Source organism: Tenrec ecaudatus, chromosome Y (genome assembly GCF_050624435.1).
Source record: "Tenrec ecaudatus isolate mTenEca1 chromosome Y, mTenEca1.hap1, whole genome shotgun sequence".
Taxonomy (NCBI): domain Eukaryota; kingdom Metazoa; phylum Chordata; class Mammalia; order Afrosoricida; family Tenrecidae; genus Tenrec; species Tenrec ecaudatus.
In genome coordinates this window covers 1,275,935-1,287,910 of record NC_134549.1, presented here as the reverse complement: position 1 = coordinate 1,287,910, position 11,976 = coordinate 1,275,935, and the positions used below count along the sequence as shown (strand labels likewise).

The following is an 11,976-nucleotide window of genomic DNA, read 5'->3' as shown; positions in this document are numbered from 1 at the left end:
TTGGCTGTTCATTTTTCCTCTCCCTCTCCACTCCCCCCTACCTCAAGAACCCTACATCATTCATAAATTATTATTATTTTGTCATATGTTACACAGTCTGACATCTCCCTTGCCTTCTTCTCTGCTGTCCATCCCCCAGGGAGGAAGCTATACGTAGATTCTTGTAATCAGTTCCTCCTTTCTACCCCACATTCTTTCCACCCTCCAGGCATTGCCACTCTCACCACTGGTCCTGAAGGAGTCATCTGTCCTGGATTCTGTGTGTTTCAAGTTGCTATCTTTACCTATGTATATCCTCTGATTTAACCAGATTTGTAAGTTAGAATTGGTATCATGATAGTGAGGGATTAGCGGGGCAGGAAGCATTTAAGAGCTAGAGGAAAGTTATATGTTTCATTGTTGCTACCCTGCACCCTGACTGGCTCATCTCCTCCCCAAACCCTTCAGTAAGGTATGTCCAGTTGGCTATCAATGGGCTTTGAGTCTCCTTTCTGCACTCATTGACATTTACAATTATATGATACTTTCTTCCTTGATGCTTGATACTTGATCCCTTTGACAGCTCATGGTCACACAGGCTGGTGTGTTCTTCCATGTAGACTTTTTTGCTTCTGAGCTAGATGGCCACTTGTTTATCTTCAAGCCTTTAAGACCCCAGATACTATATATTTTTTATATCTGGGCGCCATCAGCTTTCTTCACCACTTTTGCTTATGTACACATTTATTTTCATTGATCGTATTAGGGAGGTGGACACCATTGATATGATTTTTCGTTCTTTGATGTCTGGTAATTGGTCCCTCTACACCTTATAGTCAGACAATCTGGTGTGCTTCTTCCATGTGGGCTTTGATACTTCTCAGTTAGATGGCCACTTATTTATCTTCAAACCTTTAAGTCCCCAGATGCTGTATCTTTTGATAGCCAGACACTGTCAGCTTTCTTCACCACATTTGTTTATGCATACATTTTTCTTCAGCGATTGTGTCGGGAAGGTGTGCATCCTGGAATGTCATTTTAATAGAACAATGTGTTCTTGCATTTAGTAAGTGCTTGTGTGGAGGCCCAATGTCCATCTGCTGCCTTAATACTAAACCTATAAATGTATGCACATAGATCTGTTTCCCCACACTCTTATATAAATATATTTACATATGTACATTCCAGTGTTTAGACTTCTATATATACCTTTTGTCACCTAGTTCTTTCCTCTATTTCCTTTTACTTTTTCTTGTCACACTATCCTGCTCAGCCTTCATTTGGGTTTAAGTAATTTTTCTTGGTTACCTTACCCTTGCTGAATCCCTACCAGGCCTCTCACACCCTCCTTGCTCCTGATTTTGGATCACTTATTGCTCCCCTGTTTCTAGGCTGGTCAACACCATCTCCTTCCCCATTCTTTCCCTTCACCCATGTCCCCCTGGAACCACTGGTCCCATTGTTTTTTCCTCTAGACTAGTCATCCAGTCTATCTTATTTAACTAGCTCTGTAGAGATAATAATATACACCAAAAATCAAGTCATAGCAAGATAGGCAATGTGTGAGAACAGAGCGATGACAACTAAAAAAGGAAACCAATTACCCATAGAAGAATAAATTAATTAAAAGAAGAAATGTTTTTTAAAGAAAGAAAAGCCTGTAAATAGATAAAGGTCTGATTTTTTTTACCTCTAGGCATGTCCTTCAGTCAGGTCCAATGGGAGACCATGCTTTGGCCCCAGAGTCTGTCCTTTGTAGTCCCTCATGCACTCCCTGCTCTGTTGCATGCTTTTAGTGGTTTACCTTGGTGTCACAGAGTCAGTCTGGTCCAGTCCTGACACTGAGTCTCCAGTGTTGTCCCCCATAGGGCCCTGGGCCATCAAGGAACGGTGTTTCTCATAGTGGTATCAACCATATTGTCCACTCTGTCCATTGGCTGTTCAGAGCAGGAATATCATCTTCCAGGCCTGATGGGCCAGGATATGCTTCACTCTCTCTTCCTCCCCCCTTTTTTGCTCCCATCTGATCAAACATGCCCTTCTTCCCTATCTGCAGCTTCAGTGCTTTCCTCTTAAGTAAATTTTCTGGGGTGCGGGGCAGTTGTCCATGTAGCTGGTGTGGGCGGCTTTTTCTTATAAAATTCAAGTTACCAGCACTCATGCAATATGGGATAAAAACTTGAATATACTTATAATTAATTATTGAATTTGTGTTTTATAAAATTAATTGTTAAATTGTTTGAGATGATATATTGTTTCAGTTTGAGTTTTTTATATACATGTGTGTGCCTGTCTGGGCTATTCATGGCATTGTTGACAGACAGTAGTTTTTCAGGCTAGCTTTTGAAATCCACAGGCCACTGAGAAAGATTGACAATCTGTTCTTGTAAAGTTTATAGCCTCAAAAGCTTATGATTCAGAGTGACTGATGAGTCAGAATTTCCTGGATGGCAATAGGCTGTGACGGGTGGCCTCTATTGGTTATCGGGTGACAGGTACCATGAGTAAAGTGCATAAGAGGAAGACTGCTTAGTTAAGTGGAGTAGACACAGGGCTGGAGGCAGTCATTCTCCAGAGCAGCAACTGGCTCAGAAACCACACTGCAAATTCTGGCATCTGCTGACTATGTCAGCGTGAGGATCATTAATGTTTCTACAGTAGAAGTATTCGATGTTCAGGGAAGGACACACAGAGGTCAAGTCCAGTAGGCCTACTCCCATCACATAAGTTAGCCCAAGATATTCAGGTTCTCCAAGTGAAGCACGACTCCTCATCATCCTGAAACCTTGGTCTGTTATCTGGTAACATCCAGAAAGACTGAGAAACAGAAGGACAAGTCGAGTTTTCACTTCCCGAATAAAGTCTTATGTGGTGGGAAGTTTAGTGCTGGGGACCTTCCTACAAAGCACAGAGGACTCTGGGTATGCGGGCATAGTTCTTAGAACGGTCCTGTACAGCAGAATGAATGGTCATAGTAGGTAAAAGCAGGAGAAGTGCAATGCTGCTGCCCGAAGACACTAATCCTTAGTAGGACGATGTCTTTATTGTGTTACCCAGAGGTAGGACAGCTAAAGTTGGGGGACATCTCCATGATGCAAAGGCTCTCGATGTTTCTGTGCCTCCATTCCACCACATATTCAATATCCACCAAATCTTTGGCATTGAGCAGCCACACATAAGGCAAGCTGAAATGTTCAGAAAACACCAGCTTCTTCCAGAACTGCTTATTATTGATTTCTTCTTGGAAGACTTTGTTAGTGAAAGTGTTTGGGTAGGTTGACTGTGTCATTATATCTGTTTTATCTTGTAGCCGTGGTCATTGCTTTTAGATGTTTTTTAAAAAAGCCAATCTGATGAGAAGTCAGAACCTCAACTACTCGCAAGATCTTCTTCACAGCCACCTTGGTGATCTCACAGTCAGGTGCCAAAGACTCTGGCAGCAGCCCAGAAAAGATCAGTACTCAAAGGCATAGTCTGAGTGAGATCCAAATGCTCCAGATTCAGGCATAGCTCTGAAGTCTAAATATTTTGCTGGAAACCTCTGAGCTGTGTGCTAATACAAGGCTTTTTACAGAAGAGCCCACATATGGTAGAAAATTATGGCACAGAGCAAACATTTTTTTCTTTGGTGCAGTGCTGATGGTACTTGATTCCACGCCAGACCTCAAAGACTCATCTATATGTCTTCATCCCACTCTTGGAAAGCACAACATTCATCCTACCTGTTCCTTACCTGGCTGTGTGTCCAGCTCATGTGGCCAGACCGCAATTCCAGTCACCTCTGGCCCACTGGAAAAGGTAGAGATGTTTCCATAGTGAGCACATCTTGGCCAGCTGGGACCACTTGATGCTTATCTGGCTTCAGTGGCACTGCTCCCAAGGATTGAGGTAGCTGAAGATGGCCAGCACCATTTTCGCTTCTTTGTTTGATTTCTCATGCATAGAATACTTAAAAAGCTTTGTGGCTCTTCAGAGTGATCCACAGTCTGAGTGCTCTCAGAAGCTCTGCGGTCTCTTTGCAAAAGCTACTAAGACTGGGTGGTTACTTTCTTTTTGATAACCTCCCTGCAATGGAGGATGCAGTACTGTGTGGGGTTCTACTGCAACAAGCTTTTCCAAATCAACTTTTCCAGTGTCTTTGGGGGAAGGGCCCCATCGCCACTGTCTGTCTCTGTTCAGCATAGATGCTGAAGCGAGCCCTCCCTGCTCTAGTGTCCCCCTACCATCTGTGCACATGCTCAGGCTCTATATGAGTTTACCTTTAAAAAAATCATTTTACTGGGGGCTCATACAATTCTTATCACAATCCATATATCCATGCATTGTGTTAAGCACATTTTTACAGATCTTTCCCTCATTATTCTCAAAACATTTGCTTTCTACTTGAGCCCTTGGTATCAGCTCCTCATTTTCCCCATCCCTCCCTACTTGCCTCTCCACCATGAACCCTTGATAATATATAAATTATTATTATTTTGTCATATCTTATACCATCTGACATCTCCCTTCACCCTCTTCTTAGCTGTCTGTACCCCAGGGAAGAGGTTATATGTAGATTCTTGTAATCTATTACCCCTTTCTCCCTCACCTTCCCTCCACCCTCCTGGTATCGCCACTCTCACCACTTCAGCCTAACTTTTTATAATAAAATATTTCAAAGCTTTGATTAAAATATGTGAATGTCTATACTTTTGAGTTTTTAATATCTGCATACCTTTTGCTATATATTGACAAATAGTTTTATTTGGATTTAAATTTAATTTGTAATACAATGTTTAAATGATTCCAAATGCAGAAAGTAGGGTTTCCACCCTAAGCTGTCAAGATTTGTTGTTGGTATCATCAATTTTTCACAAGCATACCATTTAGGAGTATTAAGAAAATCAACCAAATGCTCTTGCTTAAGAAAGATAATTCTAAATGAAAGTGTTATAATTTATATTTTATTATCTTCCTAGATATTTTTCCTCTTCTGTTAAAAAAGAGGTTGTATTTTAAAAAAAATCAAATACAGTTTGCTTAAAGCAACCATTTAATGGTTTGGTTTCTGTGGGTCAAGAATTGGACTTCTAGTTAAAGATATTTTGTGAGCGGTGAGTTGTAATTAAGCCAAGTTTAAAAAAACAATTTAATGGATATATTTTTATAACTCACATATCATACAATAATTTAAACATATTGCAGAGTTGTGTAATTATCACTACAGTCAATTTTAGAATATTTTATTCTTTACCCAACCTCAAGAAACTACTTTAATAGACTTACCTATCCTGGGTTTCCTGTACAGAAAAATACAACCTCAAAAAAAAAAGCAAAGCAATCAAACAAAACATAGAAAAAATAAATAAGTGGGTAATTACAGGACTGATTGGCATTGGTACAGAGACTGGAACAATAGGATCAGGAATAGAACAATTGTGGGGATGATACAACATAGGACAGTGCTTCTTTCTGTTATGATGAAATTGCTCTGAATAGGAATTGACTTGATAGCAGCTGACAACAGCAACAAATTGCATTTATTGGAAATATTCTTAATTAGCCAAGCAACTCTTTCTTACTTGTGCTCTTTAATCTCTTTAATAATCACTTTTATGTTAGTAAGTTTAAAGAGACTGGTATACAGGTTCCTGGAGTCCTGTTTGTACTGAAGGTGGGCTAGTAACCACAAAATATCCTGTTTCAAAACCACCAGGTACTCTTTGGGAGTAAGATGAGGCTATGCAATTCCAATAAAGATTTAAAGTCACAGAAACCCTATATAGGGTTGTTTTTAATTGTAATCAGCTCAATGGCAGTATGAAGTAGCATTGATATTCATTTTTAAATGGGAAACAAACAGAAAATTGTCATTCTAAAGGGAATTACTGCCTGCCATCTGTTGCTTAAGCTTATTTGGGACTATTTTAGCATCTTTTTTGTTATTTTTATAACTGTAAAATACAATAGGTGCATATGATAATTTTTGTAAAACTTTTAAAGATTGGTTTCTTTCTGAATTTTGTTATGTTGGTACAATAGGAGAAGGATCTCATGTCATTCTATTTTTTGCCTGGTTGAAATGCAGCATTGAACTTGTCTGTGAGTACATATTAAAATTCAAGTATCTCCAAGAGACTTTACTTCAGAACCCTGACTTATTGGTTGTGGGATCCAGACCTACAGTTAAAGAGTCCTTATGAGCAATATGTGCAATTAAGGTAAATAAGAATGACAGACGGTGAGGCACAGGGGCTCATCTCCTCCAATGTTGGAATCAAGAGAGTGAATGTGTTTCCTAATGGAGTTACATAGTCATGAAGCTTGCAAACATCCAGCAGGCACATGCACAATAGAATGAGTGTTGGCTTAAAATTGGATATCCCTAAGCTCGCCGGAGAAAAACCCTATGATAAGTATCAAAGGGAGTTGACTTCCATGAATGGAAGGACAAGTGTCAGAAGGATCCAGACTCCAACGGTCTAAGGGGCTGGCCCCAATCCCAGCACTTGGACACCCTTACACCCCAAGAAAAATGTACTTCAGAAGATAGTCCTGAAGTTATAGCTCAGGGAGAGGGAGATGTCTGATCAGAGCACACAGGAGCAAACGAAGGGAGAGGAAGAGAGAGTGGAACATATTCTGGCTTACTAAACCTTGAATGATATCCCTGCTCAGAACACCCAATGAACAGAGAGGACCACATGGCCAGCCCACTATGAGACATGACATCCTTCACTGACCCAAGGCACTACAGGAGACAGGGGACAACACTGGAGACACAATGTGGGAATTGCATCTTATCTAACCCCACCACATCGAGGCAAAACACGAAGGGCATGCAACAGAACAGCAAGGGGAGCAGAGCAACAAAGTTCCCAGGGAATACCAAAAATAGGCTTTGGGGCCAGGGCATGACAGCCCATCCAATTCTATTGGAAAACATTCCTAAAGATCAACAAACAGACTTTGAACTATTTGCAGGCTTTTCTCATTTTTAGTCATTTTGTTGTTGTTATTGTTTTGTTGCTTTTTTTACTCCATCTTATTTTTTGTGCATATTATTTTTTTCTGCAGGTCTATCTAGATAACATCACTGGGATAAACAATCTGGATGAGAAAACTATGGGACCAATCATCCCAGGGGACATGGGAAAGAGAGAAGTGGATCAAAGTAAGTGATGTTAATAAACCCAGGGACAAGGAAACAACAAGTGCTCCAAAATCAGTGGTGAGAAGGGGTGTAAGAGACTTGGTAGGTCTTGATCAATGGCAATCTAACTTAGAGAAATTATTGAAACCCAAATGAAGGCTGAGACTGATAGTGGGATAAGAGGAAAATAAAAGGAAATACAGGAAAGAACTAGGAGGCATGGGGCATTTATAGAGATCTAAATAAAGGCATTTACATATATAAATATATTTATATATGAGGATGGGTAAATAGATATATGTGCATATATTTATAGGTTTAGTATTAAGGTAGCAGATGGACATTGGGTCTCCACTCAAGTACTCCCTCAATGCAAGAATACTTTGTTCTATTAAACTGGCATTCCATGATGCTCACCTTCCTTCAAAGTGGATGTATAAGCAAGTATGGTGAATAAAGCTGATGGTACCTGGCAATCAAAAGATATAGCATCTGGGGTCTTAAAGACTTGAATATAAACAGGTGGTCATCTAATTGAGAAGCAACAAAGCCACATGGGAAAAGCACCCAGACCTGTGTGATCATGAGGTGTTGATGGGATCAGGTATCGGAAATCAAAGAAGAAGAAAAAATCCCATCATTGTGAATGAGGGGGTAGTGTGGAGTGGACCCAGAGCCCATCTGTAGCAACTGGACATCCCCTTACAGAAAGGTCGCAGGGAGGAGACAAGCCATTCAGGGTATAGTGTAGCAACAATGAAGCATATAGTTTTCCTCTGGTTCTTTAATGCTTCCTCCTCCCACCTCCACTGTAGGTAGTCATAAGACATGCATATTCAATATTTACATATGTCACAAGGTGTGTGGAATTTCAGTAAGGTCCTGAGCTCACAGGTGAGGAAACCTAATACCTGCATTGGGGAAAGATAAGAGGGTATCTGGGTGGCAAAGAGAGAAGAGATAGCAATAGGATGTCTCTTTCTGTAGGGAGATAAAATCAACCATGGGCTCACTTTAAGGCAGGATAGCTATTAAGCAGTATTTCTGGGAATGGTATTTAAAGCAGGATAATTTACTTGAACTTTTACTTACTACAGTGGTGGCTTTCCTACCATGTAATACTAGCTTTCCAGATTCCCTCTCTTATAATTTGGGGATATAATCCTCATCCTATTTTCCTCACTTTTAGTTTCCCAGAGAAAATATCTTTATCAGGAAGTACAAAATAATCTGACTGGAATTTTAAAGTAATTCTCCAGCCAAACAATGAGCAACCAGGTGCTTGTAGGAAACATCTGTATAATAGTCCTTTTAAGGATGTCTCTTTTGGATATCTCTCTATCTGGAGAAGGTGCATTTGGTGTTACCTCTATCTCAAACTGTAGAGATCTTTTTCTACACGCCCTTCCAGGTCTTCAGTTTTCCAGAATTGGTAAGGACCTTAGCTATTAGCATTTAACTCGGATGCTTTCCATTCTATTGATTTCCCTTTAAGGGTGTTTATCAGTTATTGTTACTTTTAGAGAGGTAATTACAACTACCTTATACACTTTTTAAAAGGAGGAACATGTTTAAAAGGAAGGGAAATGAAAACATATAAGTTGACTAATTCTGAAACTGTATTGGCAATGCTAGATTGTTTTCCTGGATGGCAGATAAAATTGTTAATACAGTAGGAACTGATAACCTTAAGTGTTTAATATATAGTATGTTATACAACAAAGAATAATCAGGTGTCTATAGAGAAAATGGAGAGCCCTGGTGACATACTAGGTTACACATTGAGCTGTTAAACAAGAAGTCAGCAGTTCAAAACCACTTATTGTTCACAGGAAACCAATGAAGCTTTCTACTTGGATTAAAAGGTACTTTTAAAAACCCAATGGGACAATTCTGCTGTGTCCTCTAAGGTTGATTCAATGGCAGTTAGTTTTGGTCTTATAGAGAATATAGTTTTAGTTAAGAACAGAATGTTAGAACTTCTGAACAAAGATTTAATCCATTATCCAAGGGAAAAAATAATAGTAGTTAAGTTCCTTTGAGCTTTTATTCAGGTATTCTATTTGTTTTGTAAAGAATCTCTTGGAATATTGTGATGTACATCACTTATTATGTGTTACTGCACTCATACAGTTTAGATAGGTATAAAACTGCTTTGTACATTTAAAACCAATAATTGCTACAGTGATATGGAAAGGTGTACATAAAGAAAAATTTTACTTAGCATAGCCCTATTAATTTAGCATATACTGCCACATTTCTCTTTCTGTATATTTATATAAACGTGTGTGTGTGTGTGTGTCTGTGTGATTATTTTAAAAATGGGAACAGGATTGTACTCTGGAGGTTATTTTCTTACCTACCTCGTCCACCCCCAACCATTAACAATATATGAGAGTTGTCCTTCCAAATCATTATGGAGCAGTACACGTGAGGCTACTACTGGCAGTTTGGCAATTTGAAACTACTAGATCCTCTCCTCCAGAAAAAGATAAGACATTTTTCTCCATTGTCTGATGCTATAAGTCAGAATTAACTTAATGTCACCATACTTATAGTGTGACTGACTATGTCATAACACAACACTGTGGGGTAAATTATTTTAATATTTTTCCCAGTATAAGATTATATTGTGGCTTGAGCCCGGCGCCTTCCTCGCCCGCGGCCTTCCGAAGACTGACGTCTCTGTTCGACACAGTGGAGGCCATGGGAAAAGGCTGTTCATCATCAAGCCCTCCAGATTTTACGACAGCGTTTTTTGTCTTTACTGAAATTCTACATTTTATTGACTGGGATATCAGTAGCAATTGGCATAACTCTGATCAATGTATTCATTGGTGAAGCTGAATTAGCAGAGATTCCAGAAGGCTATGTACCTGAACATTGGGAATATTATAAGCATCCTATATCAAGATGGATTGCCCGTAATTTCTTTGACTCTCCCGAAAAGAATTATGAAAGAATGATGGCTATCCTTGAAATTGAAGCTGAGAAAATGGAATTACGGTTAAAGGAGCTGGAAGTCCAAGCCTTAATGCGGGCGAGAGGTGATGGGCCCTGGTATCAGTATCCGACTATCGACAGAGCGCTTATTAATCATTGTCCAAAAGCATCTCCTGACAACTAAGCGGTTTTTCCTCCCAAATACAAAGTGTGTTCTCTTTAGTGAAAATAAATGCATCAACACACACACACACACAAAGATTATATTGTATTGGAATCCTGTTTTGTAACAAAGTCCTGTCTTTATTATAAATTTCAGTGGATACCCCTTACAAGTTAACTTTTTGAAAAAGTGTTTGTTTTTTATTTATTTAAAATAACACGAGCAACTTAAAAAAATTTTATTAGGGACTCATACAACTCTTATCACAATCCGTATATACAGAAATTATATAACACATATCTGTACATTCTTTGCCCTCATCATTTTCAAACCATTTGCTCTCCACTTAAGCCCTTTCCATCAAGTCCTCTTTTTTCCTCTCCCACACTGTTCCCCCCTCCCTCATGAGTCCTTGATAATTTATAAATTATTATTTTGTCATATCTTGCCCTGTCCGATGTCTCCCTTCACCCACTTTTCTGTTGTCCGTCCTGCAGGAGGAGGTCACATGTAGATCCTTGTAATTGGTTCCCTCTTTCCAACCCACTCACTCTCTTCCCTCCCAGTACCGCCCCCTCACACCCTTGGTCCTGAAGGGATCATCCGCCCTGAATTCCCTGTGCCTCCAGCTCCTTTCTGCACCAGTGTACAACCTCTGCTCTATCCAGACTTGCAAGGTAGAATTCGGATCATGGTAGTTGGGGGTGGGGGTGGGGTGTGGAGCATTTAGGAACTGGAGGAAAACTGTATTCTTCATTGGTGCTACATTGCACCCCGACTGACTCATCTCCTCCCCTAGACCCCTCTGTGAGGGGATCTCCAGTAGCTGACAAATGGGCTTTGGGTCTCCACTCTGCACTTCCCCCTTCGTTCAATATGGTAAGATGTTTTTTTCTGATGATGCCTTATACCTGATCCCTTTGACACCTCGTGGTCACACAGGCTGGTGTACTTCTTCCATGTGGGCTTTGTTGCTTCTGAGCTATATGGCCACTTGTTCACCTTTAAGCTCCCAGACACTATCTCTTTTGATAGCTGGGTACTATCATCAGCTTTCTTCGCCACATTTGCTTATGCACCCATTTGTCCTCGGCTATCATATCATGGAGGTGTGCACCCAATGATATGATTTTTGTTCTTTGATGCCTGATAACTGATCCCTTCGGAAACATGTGATCACACAGGCTGGGGTGTTCTTCCATGTGGGCTTTGTTGCTTCTGAGATACGTGGCCGCTTGTTTATCTTCAAGCCTTTAAAACCCCAGATGCTATCTCTTTTGATAGCTGGGCACCATCAGCTTTCTTCACCACATTTTCTTGTTCACCTGCTCTGGCTTCAGCGGTTGTGTCAGGAGGGTGAGCATCGTAGAGTGCCAATTTAATAAAATAAAGTATTCATGTATTGAGGGAGTAGCACCTTTCTTTAATAGATTGTTTACCTCCCTCTTTTCCTCCAATATTTTCTGAATTTTTCTAATACCTTTTGTTAATAGATCCTTTGATGTTAAAGCCACAGTGTGAGGTTAATCCTAAGTGAGGTGTAGCTGTAGTAACTATATCTAAATGGATTATTAAAGGTAAACTAGTATTATTCTGGATATCTTCTTAGCCAGGAACATTAATATTTTGTATAGTGACAAAACAAATCTAAAAATTGTTTTAGTATTTCAGGAGAAAGATGGAGAAAACTGCAGGATTCTCAGCATAAAGATAATTAGGTAAATTCTGCTGAGATTCCCTTTTCATCAGCCATGACACT

The 11,976-nt window shown here is 39.8% G+C and overlaps 2 pseudogenes; one reads left to right on the top strand and one right to left on the bottom strand.

The window, feature by feature from the left end:
* Positions 1 to 2,843: 2,843 nt before the first annotated feature.
* Positions 2,844 to 3,891, bottom strand: LOC142435624 (F-box/LRR-repeat protein 5-like; annotated as a pseudogene).
* A 3,216-nt stretch (positions 3,892 to 7,107) lies between these two features.
* On the top strand, positions 7,108 to 10,299 carry LOC142435623 (NADH dehydrogenase [ubiquinone] 1 beta subcomplex subunit 5, mitochondrial pseudogene; annotated as a pseudogene).
* The last annotated feature ends 1,677 nt before the right edge of the window (positions 10,300 to 11,976 follow it).